Source organism: Belonocnema kinseyi, chromosome 7, assembly GCF_010883055.1.
Source record: "Belonocnema kinseyi isolate 2016_QV_RU_SX_M_011 chromosome 7, B_treatae_v1, whole genome shotgun sequence".
In the NCBI taxonomy this organism is placed as follows: Eukaryota; Metazoa; Arthropoda; class Insecta; order Hymenoptera; family Cynipidae; genus Belonocnema; species Belonocnema kinseyi.
The window spans coordinates 96606068-96618127 of record NC_046663.1 but is presented as its reverse complement, the minus strand read 5'-3'; the positions used below and the strand labels follow the sequence as shown (position 1 = coordinate 96618127).

The following is a 12060-nucleotide window of genomic DNA, read 5'->3' as shown; positions in this document are numbered from 1 at the left end:
TTATTAACCCCAAGATGTTCACTTTTAAAAAGTTGCGTAACCGCGATATTACATTTACGCAATTGATACATGTAACAAAGTTACATCGCTCTTATTACGTAAAATGTCTCAATTTAATTGCTGTGGGCTAAGTGCTCTTTCTCTGAATAAAAACGAATTATTCGAGATGAAATGTTTATTTTAATGCATGAAAATAAATTAATAGTCGATAGATACTTAAAGAAAGTTAATTTCATGAAAAAGTGTTTTTACAGAAAAAAATATTCTTGGTTTTCTTTATTTTTGTGTAGAAAGCTAGACTGATTGTGAGAATCGCGACTGGGAAGAATTAATATACTTTTACATAAATATAATTCACTCGAACTCTGAATTTTATTTTGCTGAAATTTATGTTATTTTAATTAAAGTACAAAGGAAATTAATATAAATCTAATAAGTGTAGCATTGGTTCGTAAATCGTTATGAGCATGGGTATAATAAAATCTTTTTTTACGGTTTTCAAATGTTGTGTCCTCTATTCAAGGAATAGTAAAACCTGTTTTGCATTTTTCATCTCTTTTTGTAATGCATTTTGTATAAAATGTTAGACAATTTCGGGAATTGAGAATCGGCGTTATTTTTTAAATTCAAATTTGATAATATGAAATATGTAATACAATTTTTATATATACTTAAGAACGAAGTTGATGGATTCAATAACATTTAGGGCAAATTCAAGTAACTGAAACTTGATCTAGTAAATTCAATGGACTTAATTAAGTTGAAACTTAATTCTGACCAATTCAGCTGAAATATTTAATAAACTAAAATTAATATGAAATCGAATTCTAGTTATTACATATGCTAATTTCCAACTTTAGAATGAATTCATTTCACTGCATTCAACTGAGTGTAATAAGTTCAGTAAAATAGATTTCAATAAGCAGAAAATTTAAATTGGATTCTGAAAAATTCCAATTTAATTAATTCTGGTAAATTCGGTTGAATTATATTGTAAGTGAGAATTGGACTTAAATAACTCATTTTAGATTCGATTCCGATAATCATTACATCTCCAAAAGATGTCGGAAAGACATGCCCCTCAAAAAAATGAGTCAAATTATGATGTTGCAACTGTCCTTAATAATTAATAATTTAGAATTGAAACAGAATGTATACAAAAAATTACTGTCATGTTCACCATTCAACATTAAAGAATTTGAAATATTATCAACCTTTAAAATTTAATGATTTAAAAAGATTTAAAAATGAAATGCTTTATAATTGGAAACGTTCAAAAATAAAGAATTCAAACTTTAAGCGTTAAAAATTATACAATTTCAGACTTCATTTCAAAATGCAAGCATCCTGAAATGAGGATGTTGAAACTAAGTCTTTACAAATAATTAATTTTTAAATTGTACATCACGCTTTTTTTAAATTCAATCGTCTTGTTCTAATATGCAAAGTTAATAACTCGAAAATCAACGATTAGGCATTCCCATTCCAGGAGAACAGCTTCATTTTGCTTCAAGTGAGAAGATAATTTTATAACATGTCAAACTGACGTATACTGTGGACTTTCATGCTTTCATGTGGACAAAGTTAATGAGTGAATTCAAACATTATTATAAATTATTAAATAGTACCATATTAAAAATAAATGTACTGTTTTTAGCAACAAAAAAGAATTTTATGTATATAACATTACAACAGTTATAATGTTTAGTAAAAGCTTAACAACATTCCAATCTCTAGATTACTATGCTTCGAAAGTTTCTGTTACAAGTATGCGTGTAAAGAAAAAAATCTTAGTTTCCAGGAGAATGTATATTCATATTTTGGAGTTTTTCCTTATTTTCTGCAACGCTCGTAATATGTATATATTGTACCGATAATGAATATGGAATCTCCTATGAATAAAGGAATATTAAGTAACCTGAAAGTGATTGAATGTTGAACTATAATGATAATGATAATGATAATGATATGATTGCACGTAGTTTCTCGTTGTGAGGGAGAATTGACCAATAGTGTTGCACAAAATGCGCTATTTTCTATCGCAATAAGATATAAATAAAGTGTACTTTAGATCTGCGGTTCCGTGCAACGGTTTATGTAATTTGTCTTGATCCAAGGCTTTTTACTTTCGTTACATCTGCATATGTAGGTACATCGATTCTTGGCCACTCAAAGACTGAATAGCGTATTCTATCATAGACCCACTTTCCCCTACGCCCGTTTAGGCGACTTTCTTAATGTGCAAGCGCATTCTCGAACAGGCACAGATCCGAAGAATTTGCTCCATTCACTCGATTAGATTTATTAGAGACTTTGATTCCGTTCTTTAAAGGTCGGTTATTGATTAACTCTACAAATTATATTTTTATCATATCAAAAACATCTGTAATGCAGAAAATCTGCCAAGTACAACTATACTTTGTAAAATGAAAGTTAGCCACATCATATGGGAAAATAATATTCATGATAAAATATGTATGTAAGGAGAGTTTTTTTATAAAGTGTTTTACAGACATTTTAAAATAAATTTTAAAAAGGCTCATCAGACATTATATCTCCCATATCATTTATTTAAATCCTGCTACGTTTTATATAATGTCAAATATCGCCTCTTAACATTTATTTAAAAATTTATGTAGAGCGCGCTATAAAAAAAATTCTTCATATATTTTCTTATGAATATTTTTTGCGAGATTACTCGGCTAACTTGCATCCCAGATGTTTTTGGTGGGAGTTCATGCATGTAATAATTTACAAATATGAAAAGGTAAAATGTTTTTTTGAACTATTTTCTACCAACATTAATTTAATTAATTAGGTATATTTATTTTTTATTTAAATTAAATGGTACCATATTATTGAATAAAAATGTCGATTCACTGAACTTAACTTACACTTTATTTTCTGTAAGATTTTATAGAAGTGTATTTAATTCTCATAAATAAAACATCTATTATTGTGGAATGATTGTAAAAAAATTAAATTTTTTACCTGTGCTCACCTGGCCAGCCTAATCTATCCAAGTGTTAGCAACTTGATGAGAAGTTACATGAAATACGTAAAAATTCTAAACCATTCGAGATATCAGAAATTTTTAAAAACTTTTTCGAGATAAAGTCACGCCTGAACTTATTTTTGATTGGTTGGTCAGTCAGCTGCCAAGTTTCATTGAAATCGATTGAGAATTGCACCGGTATCCACAAAAGTTCCAAAATAAATGTTTGTTCCAGATAAGGATCATTTACAACTATTTTCGGGTAAGCGTTAATTTTTATGTTTGTAAGAGTTTACTATTAAATTTTTGGTTCGGAATTCATATCTTTCGGTTACAAAATCTTAGTTCAAAAGTCTACTTTTTTAATGTAACATAGTAAATTAAAAACTTAGTTCTTCTGTTAAAAATTCTTTTTTTATAGAAAATCAATCTGTTCTGTTAAAAATTTATTTATTTGGTTGAGGATTCAACTTTTTTTTTAAATTAGTATCTTTTCGTTAAATTCAACTGTTTGAAGATTCGTTTTTTTTTACATTCTTATCATTTATGATTGAGAAAGTATTAGAATTGTCGGAAATTTGACATCACACTTTTTCAACGGATCTCCACGTTTCGAGACCCCCTGAATCTGAAAATCAGGTTTTCATGATGGATTCTGTCTTTCTGTCTGTCTGTCCGTCCGTCCATTCGTAAACACGATAACTCTCGAAAAAATCAACGAATCAAATTCATCTTTGGCACACTTTTTTTAAGTCCTAAAAGAAAGCACGGAATGTACGGATATTTATAGTATCAAAAAGAACAAACACTTTATCCGAATGACTTTTTCCGATAAAAAGAAAATTCTCAGAGTTATAGCGTTTTCAAAAATTTATTAATCAACGGAAAATCAAAATTTGAAGCCAAAAAACGCACGATATGAAAAAAAAGTCAAGAGAAGAAAAACATTTATTTTCGAAAGCTCTAAAAGATTATCATAACAAATTTTTGGATTTTCTTCAAAAATCGAAAATTCAAATTTTGATTGCACAAAAAATAATGGAAAATAAAAAATTCCATTTTGTGGACAAACTATGTAGGATACGAAAAAATATGAATTAACAAAAATGGTTATCCCAAAAAAGATCTACAGTTTCGTTAAGAATCAAGTCTTGATAGGACGCCTACTTTTTGTTTTATTCATGAAAAATAACGTTGAAAAAATAAAATTAAAAAAATGTGTAGAAAAACGACGAAAGTTACGAGAAAAAAATCCAACAAAACCTGTTTACAAATGTCTGTCGGAAATCGATCGCGCAGCGCGTGTGTCACGATGAGAATGTGTACCTCAAAGCCTACAGAGCTTTGAGAAACTTAATCTTTGACTATACTCAATTAAGTAGACAATTCAGAATATGAAGACGCATATAAATACTGCCATCTAAAAAAGACATCTTTTTGATAAAGTTTTTTTTCACGCATTACAAATGCAAATAATAAATATCCGAGCGCGAAGCGCGAGATTCAGCCGTCGCGCGCCTAAATTAGCCTAAATTGGTTGTGTGATTATGTAATTTTTCTGTATATGTTAAATACTGCATCATTCTCCAATATTCAAAAATCATTTGCATTACAATATTCACTTTGATCAGTAATGCTTGGAAACATTCATGAATAAATTACATCATGAAGGAAAATTACTTATTTGGAGAATTTTATTTACAAAGTAGATTGTGCAGAAAATTTGTAATCTTGATTAATATATAAACAAACTGAGAAACAGCCACTAAAAGTCATATTCACTAAATGTAGCAATCAATCAATTTTTCTACAACAATGTAAGGATTCAGTATAATTCAATTTAAAATTACTTAAATTTGATTTGAATTCAGTTTTAATTTACTAGAATTCGATTGGTATTTACTAGAATTTATCTTGAATTAAATTGAAATTAGTTGAGTCAGCTTGAAATTAATATTTTTTTCAGTGTACATTGATTTGAATTTGCTATCTATTCACTAGAATGCATTTTAAAAGTTTAAACAAATTACTTTTACTTATTAAATGACGGGTATCCATATAATGTGTAAGTGATTTAACTCTGGTTAATTATAAAAGAAAAAACTTGAATTAAAAAAAGAGGACCATGAAATATCAAAGACTTTTAAATTCGAAAGTTGTAGATTTAAAACGTCGAAATTTGAAAGCGTTCGATCTTAAAAACACTTTCAATTATTGAATGCACCAGAATTTAAATGCACTTAAATTGTCCCAGTTTTCGAAATTGCCTTTTTATTACAAAAGCCTCCAGACTTGGAAGTGTTTTCGTTTGAGCGCATTTAACATACATACTAAAGTACCACAATTTGAAAGAAAATTCCAATTTATGCACTCTACATATCAGGAGATATATCATCTTACAAGAAAATTTTGCAGTTGAAAGAAAGGATGAAAGGGTTATAAAAAAAATCAATTTTTTATGGTCTCAGTTTGGTCCGGATAATTGGTCAAGTGGAAATCAGCGTGCGGTTATCCAGGTGCGAATATGTATCGCGTTACCTCTTTTCTTCGGAAGGAATGTCACGATTCCTTTTTAGAAAGGGGCAAGTTGGCCTTTGACGTAAGTTCTGCGTAGTCATCCTGTTGTCCAAACACATCGGAGACGAAAGTGATGAAATTTCGATTTTTTCTTTAAAAAGTAAGAGAAAAGTTAATATGAAAAATGTGAAAGAAGAAAGAAGATTATAAAAGAAAGAAATTCTGTTTGGTACCGGAGTACTTTGCAGCACATCAGGAGTATCGCCTTCAACCACATTTCACTGTGAGGCGGCGCTCCATTCCACTTCGGGTATTAAATAATTATTATTTGGAAAGCGAGAGTGGTACCATATACTTGGCGCTCGCGATTGTGGCCCAGATTCGGCGTCCTTCCCCCCGGCAATGTTGCCGTTGAACCACTTCCTGTACATCAGTTCGAGTCCAAAGGTTCTTTCCACATCCATTTTTCTGTTTATAAACAATATCTTTATAATTAATTGAATAATTTTTATTTTCGCTTTCATTCAATTTTCAGATTTTAAAAAGCTTGCGGGTTTTCTGATATAATTATATATAAATGTAAATAACAATTATATACGTAATATTGACATAGGACACTTTTCTCACGAGAAGAAGCTGGTTGACTGAAAAATTCTTATTTTTAAGAATAATTTATTTGAAATCAATCAAGATTGGGTCTTCGTGAATTTAAAAGCGATTGTATGATACAAATGATAGAAAATATAGTTACCAATATGCCTGCGTGATCAAGTGGTGAACTATCAAAGAAAATTAAAAATATTAAAATGTCAGACTTTGCAGCTCAAAATTATTTCAAAATAGGAAAAATAGGGTTATATTTCACAAAGCCAGAGAAATAAATTCTTTAACTAAAATTAATGTAGATATCATATTTAACTCAATATAAAAAGCCTTCCTTTCTTAAGATTATAAGTCCAATTATATTGCATTTTCAAATAAATTGGTTTAATTTTTAACAAAATAGTTTAATCCGGAACCAAAAAAATTAATTTTTAACAAATAAGATTAATTATCTACAAAGAAATGAATTTTCAACAAAAGATATGATTTTCCCACGAAATAGTTGAATTTTTAACTTATAACGGATACATTTTCAAGCGAAAGATAAAAATGTTTAATAAAATAGTCAAATTTTAACCAAATACTATTCCGTAACATTCAGTGCGTGCATTTTAAAAAATATGTTTTCGAAATTAGGGATTTTCATATATACATGAAGAGTGTCACGGCAAAACCATGTAGGTGTCAAGAAAAAAAATGTTCAGAAGAGCAGAAAAACTTTCTTAAAATTCGAATGGTTTGATTCTCTATCATAACCAATTACCATATAAGTAACATGAAAATGTTGCATTTGAAATTTTATTTTCTGGCTCCAATTAACATAAAATATATAAGTGAAACACCAGAAAAATATTACAATTATTATTTTAAAACTAATAGAACAAAAAACTAATAGATGATTAGAAAAAAACATTATTTCCAATTTTTTAAAGAAATTTGTTTAAAAATTCAAACAAATTTTCAATACATCAATTTCATGCAATTTTTTTTGCAGAATCGAATAGTGGTATTTATTTTTCCTTTCAAGTTTGGCTTGCTTTTATATATTATTTCAGAGATTCGATTTTTTACAACCATTTTTAAAAATCGCTCTTACCAGTTGTAGAAAATGTTTAGAATTGTACAATACAATATAAAAATTTTCAAAGAATTTGTCATTGACTTTTCCTCTATAGAATGTTAGTTTTTAGATTTAGATTGATGTGGAGATTTATAAATTTTTTTTAGAAAATGAACCTGAGACGAAGGCCTGTCATTTCCATAAGGAGATATTGAAAAAATAGAGAAATTTCCCAAGTCTTAAAAATTGTCAATATAACTTCTTAAATAGCGAACATGTTTGAAAATTCTTATGCAAATTTTATATAAATATACATTTCCACAGAATTTATAGTAATTATAAGTTGTAGCAGCAGGAAGCAGTGCATGGTATGAGTGAGTAAAAGATTTTGTCATTTTTGTAAGTATGAAGCATGTAAAAAATTGCAAAAGTCTGTATTTATAAAGTAGTCATACTAAAGAGGTATAATTATATACAAGGATGAAATATTGAGAAATAAAATTATATACTCTGATAAAGTACAGGAAAAAGATTTTGGAATATTTCTGTATACTTTAGCCAAATTCTAAGTATATTATAAAATTCAAAGTCAATTAAAGAAAGTAAAGTATTTTAATTCAGTAATAATTATATTTATTTATAAATGAAGCAGGGAAATTTGTAACATTTTGTCTATATTTTTCATACTGCATTAAGAGTAAATGCACGCGCGTGAGGCGCATGTTTACGCTGCTCCATTTTTATTTCCTCACATTAATAATATAAAAATTTAAAAAATCCATTAATGAACAAAGTTTTAAATACGAAGAGTTTTTCAAATTTTCGAAATATTTTTTCATAATTTTTTAATTGAAAGTGTTTGAATTAAAAATAATATCAAACACTTTTTAATTGAAAAGTTTCCAATCAAACAATGCTAGATAAGAGGTAAGATTTTATAAAAGGATAATATTTCGAATGGAATAAAAAAGAATTGTACCTGTATAATTTTTAATTTAAAGAACTTAAACTTGAATAATTTGACATGAAAGTGTTTAAAATTGACAAATTTTAAATCAGGGGGTCTAAAAATGGAAAAAATTCATGCTAATAATTTTTTCAATTGGAAAACTTCATTTGAAAAGACTTACGATTATATAATTTCTAATATTGAAATTCGTTAGAATCTAAAAATTTGAAAATTAAAACTGTTAAATTTAAATAATTTTACATGCGAAGGGATTGAAATGTGATTAAAATTTCAATATTTTTCTTAACTGACTGAGAAATTTTTTTATTATAAATATTTTCATTAAATTGGAAAGGAGAAAATTTTGGTATTTAGTAATTCGTTTCAGAATTGGAAAAGGGAATTTTGTTTACAATTTCTTTCTAAATTCTAATACGGACATTTGATATATTTCACATTTTTCTTGAGCTAGGGGGCTGGGGGGATTATGTAATTTTAAAATTTTTCTGAAGAGGAAGTGATGGATTTTCAACATAGACAAATTTTGTATTTTATTTTTCTTAAGCTTTTGAGTTTAAAATGTTTAATTTATATAATTTTTACTTTAAAAGTATGCCGTTTGTATACCTGATTTTAAAACAGTTTCATTTTTAAGGCCTCTTTGAAATGATTTAGTTTTCAAAAATGAAACAAAAATAAAACCAACTAAAATAAAAACTAAAATGAAACAAACTAAATATTTTTACCTGTTCTTAAGAAAATGTTACAAATAAATAAAAATGAATTGCTTACTCAATTGGTAAATATCTGATACACATATTATGTCTTCTTACTACCATGACTAAGTGTTCGATTAAATGTAAGCCATGTAGCTTTCAATGAGTTTCTAGGGAACAAAATTATTTAAATAAACGAGAATTGTTTAAAAAAATTTAATTTAGTTTTAAAAATGCTTTAAAATATTTCCCTTGATGATTAAAAATAGTTTGTGGCAAAAAGGGGAAAAATAAGCACAGATGCGTCAATTTTCAAAAAAATTGGTAATTTCAATTTGTTGGGGAATTTTTGGGGCTGTATAAGGGGGATGTGGCGCCAAAATTCAAAAGAATTTAGCCGAATCTTCCCATGTTAATCTTGTGGGATTATCTGGACCATCGCGGTACGTCTTAATTAACAGATTTGGCTCAAACTTGCATGACCTTTTCCGGGAAGCTTGAGAAATCTGGAAATTATTTTTCTTACTTTTTTGTCTGAAATATAATAATATTTAATTGATATCAAAGTAGTCATAATAATATATTGATTTTTTAATCGAAAAGTATTAAAAGGGAAAAACCTAAGATTTCTTTTCACTCAAAAAATTAGAATCCTTCATTCGAAAACTGTCAAATTTTTTGCCTTTTTTTAGTTCCCAATAATAAACACTATTTGAAAATTCAAAATGTTACAAATTTAAAATAGTAGCCTACAGTATTGTGCAACATTGTGTATGGTATTTATCTGCTTAACAAAACACTAACATGACAAAATTAAACAATTAAAAATTTATAAATTTCCTGATTCAGCGTTTAAAAATTAAGAAACTTAAAAACCAATATTATCGAGTTTAATGTTTTGAAGCTCAAAATTATAATTATTAAGTTTTTAAAGACGATAAGAGTTATCATCAGGTATCTGTTATATCATATGCATGAATGAAGTATTCTTAAATTCGGATTTTGTAACGATGACATTACAAATGCATAATGTTTCAATGTTGCATCACGCTTTTTGAAATTCACTTATGCTAATAAATAAAGTGTAAAATTTATTACTTAAAAATGAATTATAAATCATTTCCATGCAAGGAGAGCAAATTCATGCTGAAGGCAATTTTATAAGATGTCAAACTGACTTTTACTAATAAACTGACATGGTATTGCAGATGTAGAATGTTTATGACTTTCGCGGCAAACATAGAATTAAAAAACAAAAATCTTTCTCAATTGGAAGCGCCATTCTTGGAAAAGATCCAATGTATGATTCTCGAACACGGCAATTTAAAGCATATCGAATTCCAAATGTCTAATTCGGCTCACGTTAGGATCCGTGTATTTCTATTCAAATGTGCAATTGTCAGTGCTAAGTAAACTGACAGTCGTTGCCATTTCTCTAATTTACAGTCAAGAAACTCACTTTTGAAACCAAAAGTGAATACAAACTTTTTCACAAGTAAAAAGAAAGTGCTATCACAATATACTAATGGATATATACTCTTTAGAATTTAAAATTTTAAAAAACTTCTTCCCCTTAAAATCGATCACTCAAGACCAATGTATAGAATAAACTAATTTTAAAACTTTCGAAACATTAATGAAAATTCATTCCATAAGATGGAAAATTAATATTCTGAAAAATCACAATAAGAACTTAAATTAAGTCTTCACACGTATTGAGAAAATTTAGTCTGCGGCACGCAAGTCTGCATAAATGTACTTACGCAGATATAAGAAAACAAAGGTTTCTCAATAGTTTGTTCTACTTTTAACTGGGAAAAGGATTAATTATTCCTGCAAAATACAACTCATTTACACAAACCATTCTATTTAAGATTAGCATACAATTCAATACTAAGAGTATTTGATTTCTTCAGTCGTAATTCGAATAAGTTCGGGCAGAAATTCATGGAAACAATGTTAACTCCCATATTCTAATATTTCACCACAGAGAGTTGTGGTTTCTACTTAGGATTACTCACAGAATCCCTAATAAAATTTCCACAACTGCATTACATTTTGTGTAGATATGAAAGGATTGGCATTCAAAATTAAAGATAAAAGGAAAGTCGTGAAAGTAAGAACGTAATGCAGAAAGTAGAATTATAATTTGAAAATGATCTTTAATAAGCAACAAATTAAAAAATGTAAAACTTATAGATTTAAAAATTAAATTATATTTACAGAAATTTGTTTTAAATTTCAACCACATCCATTTCAAATACGGCAGGTACAATTAAATTCGTAAAACATTTTGGTGGAAAATTCTGAAGGTTTTAAAGGAAACTAGGAGATATGCAGTTTTCTGATTTGAGAAAAAATAAGCTGAAATAAAATAAAATACAAATCTATGAGATTTGTACGTGTCAATATATTTTTTCGGCAAAATGAGAATTTTTTAAACTTGATTTTTCATATTTTCCTTGCAAAAAGCGGCAGATAAGGAATCATTACGAAAACATATTATGAAAAAGTTTCCTAATTTTTAAAAGTTCTTTAAAAATTGCCTTCTATGCAACGAAGTGGTGCTGAATTGAGTTCAACAATTTTGTATTCGAAAAAGTCTTCTCTTTTCGAGGAAATAGATGTGAAAGTTGCCAATCGCAAAGCAAACACAATTTTTTGAAGTATAGTTATCGTGCGCAAAAATCCGATATCTGAAATAAATGGTTAATAACAAAAATAATATCACTAACGATGTGACTTCAAACAAAAATCGTGATTTTTAATGAATATATTAAAATAACTTTACAAAAAAAATTATTTTAGTCACTTTTTTTGCAATTTAATTTTTACATCACATCATATAGATGGACTCTCTTGGATTTGTGTGATTCTGACCCTATCCAATTTTCCTCAATTCTCGACGTTTTGAGACCCCTAGAAAAAAAAGGTTTTACGTAAATGTCTGTCTGTCGGTCTTTCTGTAGTCTGACGACACGATAACTTTCGAAGGAATTTTTAAATTTAAATTACCTTTTGCACACTGGTTTGTGGTCCAAAAATATAGGTCAAGTTCGTTAACCAGCCTTCGACTGCCAATATTTATGATTTTAGCCATGGACAATCAAACTGAAAAACGTAATAATTCAACTTTCCCACGGAACTACACAAGATACAGTAAAAAGACAGTAGATCAAAATTATTTCTTTGCTAAAGTTCTACAAAACTGCTCTGTACA

The 12060-nt window shown here is 28.0% G+C and overlaps 1 protein-coding gene and 1 long non-coding RNA gene across 3 annotated transcripts in view; one reads left to right on the top strand and one right to left on the bottom strand.

The window, feature by feature from the left end:
- Positions 1-12060, top strand: part of LOC117177042 (pancreatic triacylglycerol lipase-like) — a 115259-nt gene that overhangs the window by 53003 nt on the left and 50196 nt on the right. The gene's annotated exons all lie outside the window — the stretch shown is intronic.
- LOC117177043 overlaps positions 5174-12060 on the bottom strand; it is a 59533-nt gene continuing 52646 nt past the window's right edge. Inside the window, exons 2-3 of the long non-coding RNA XR_004467655.1 lie at positions 5746-5980; positions 5174-5663 (exon numbers count right to left, since the gene is read on the bottom strand). This is a non-coding gene — a long non-coding RNA (uncharacterized LOC117177043). The remainder of the gene's footprint in view (positions 5664-5745; positions 5981-12060) is intronic.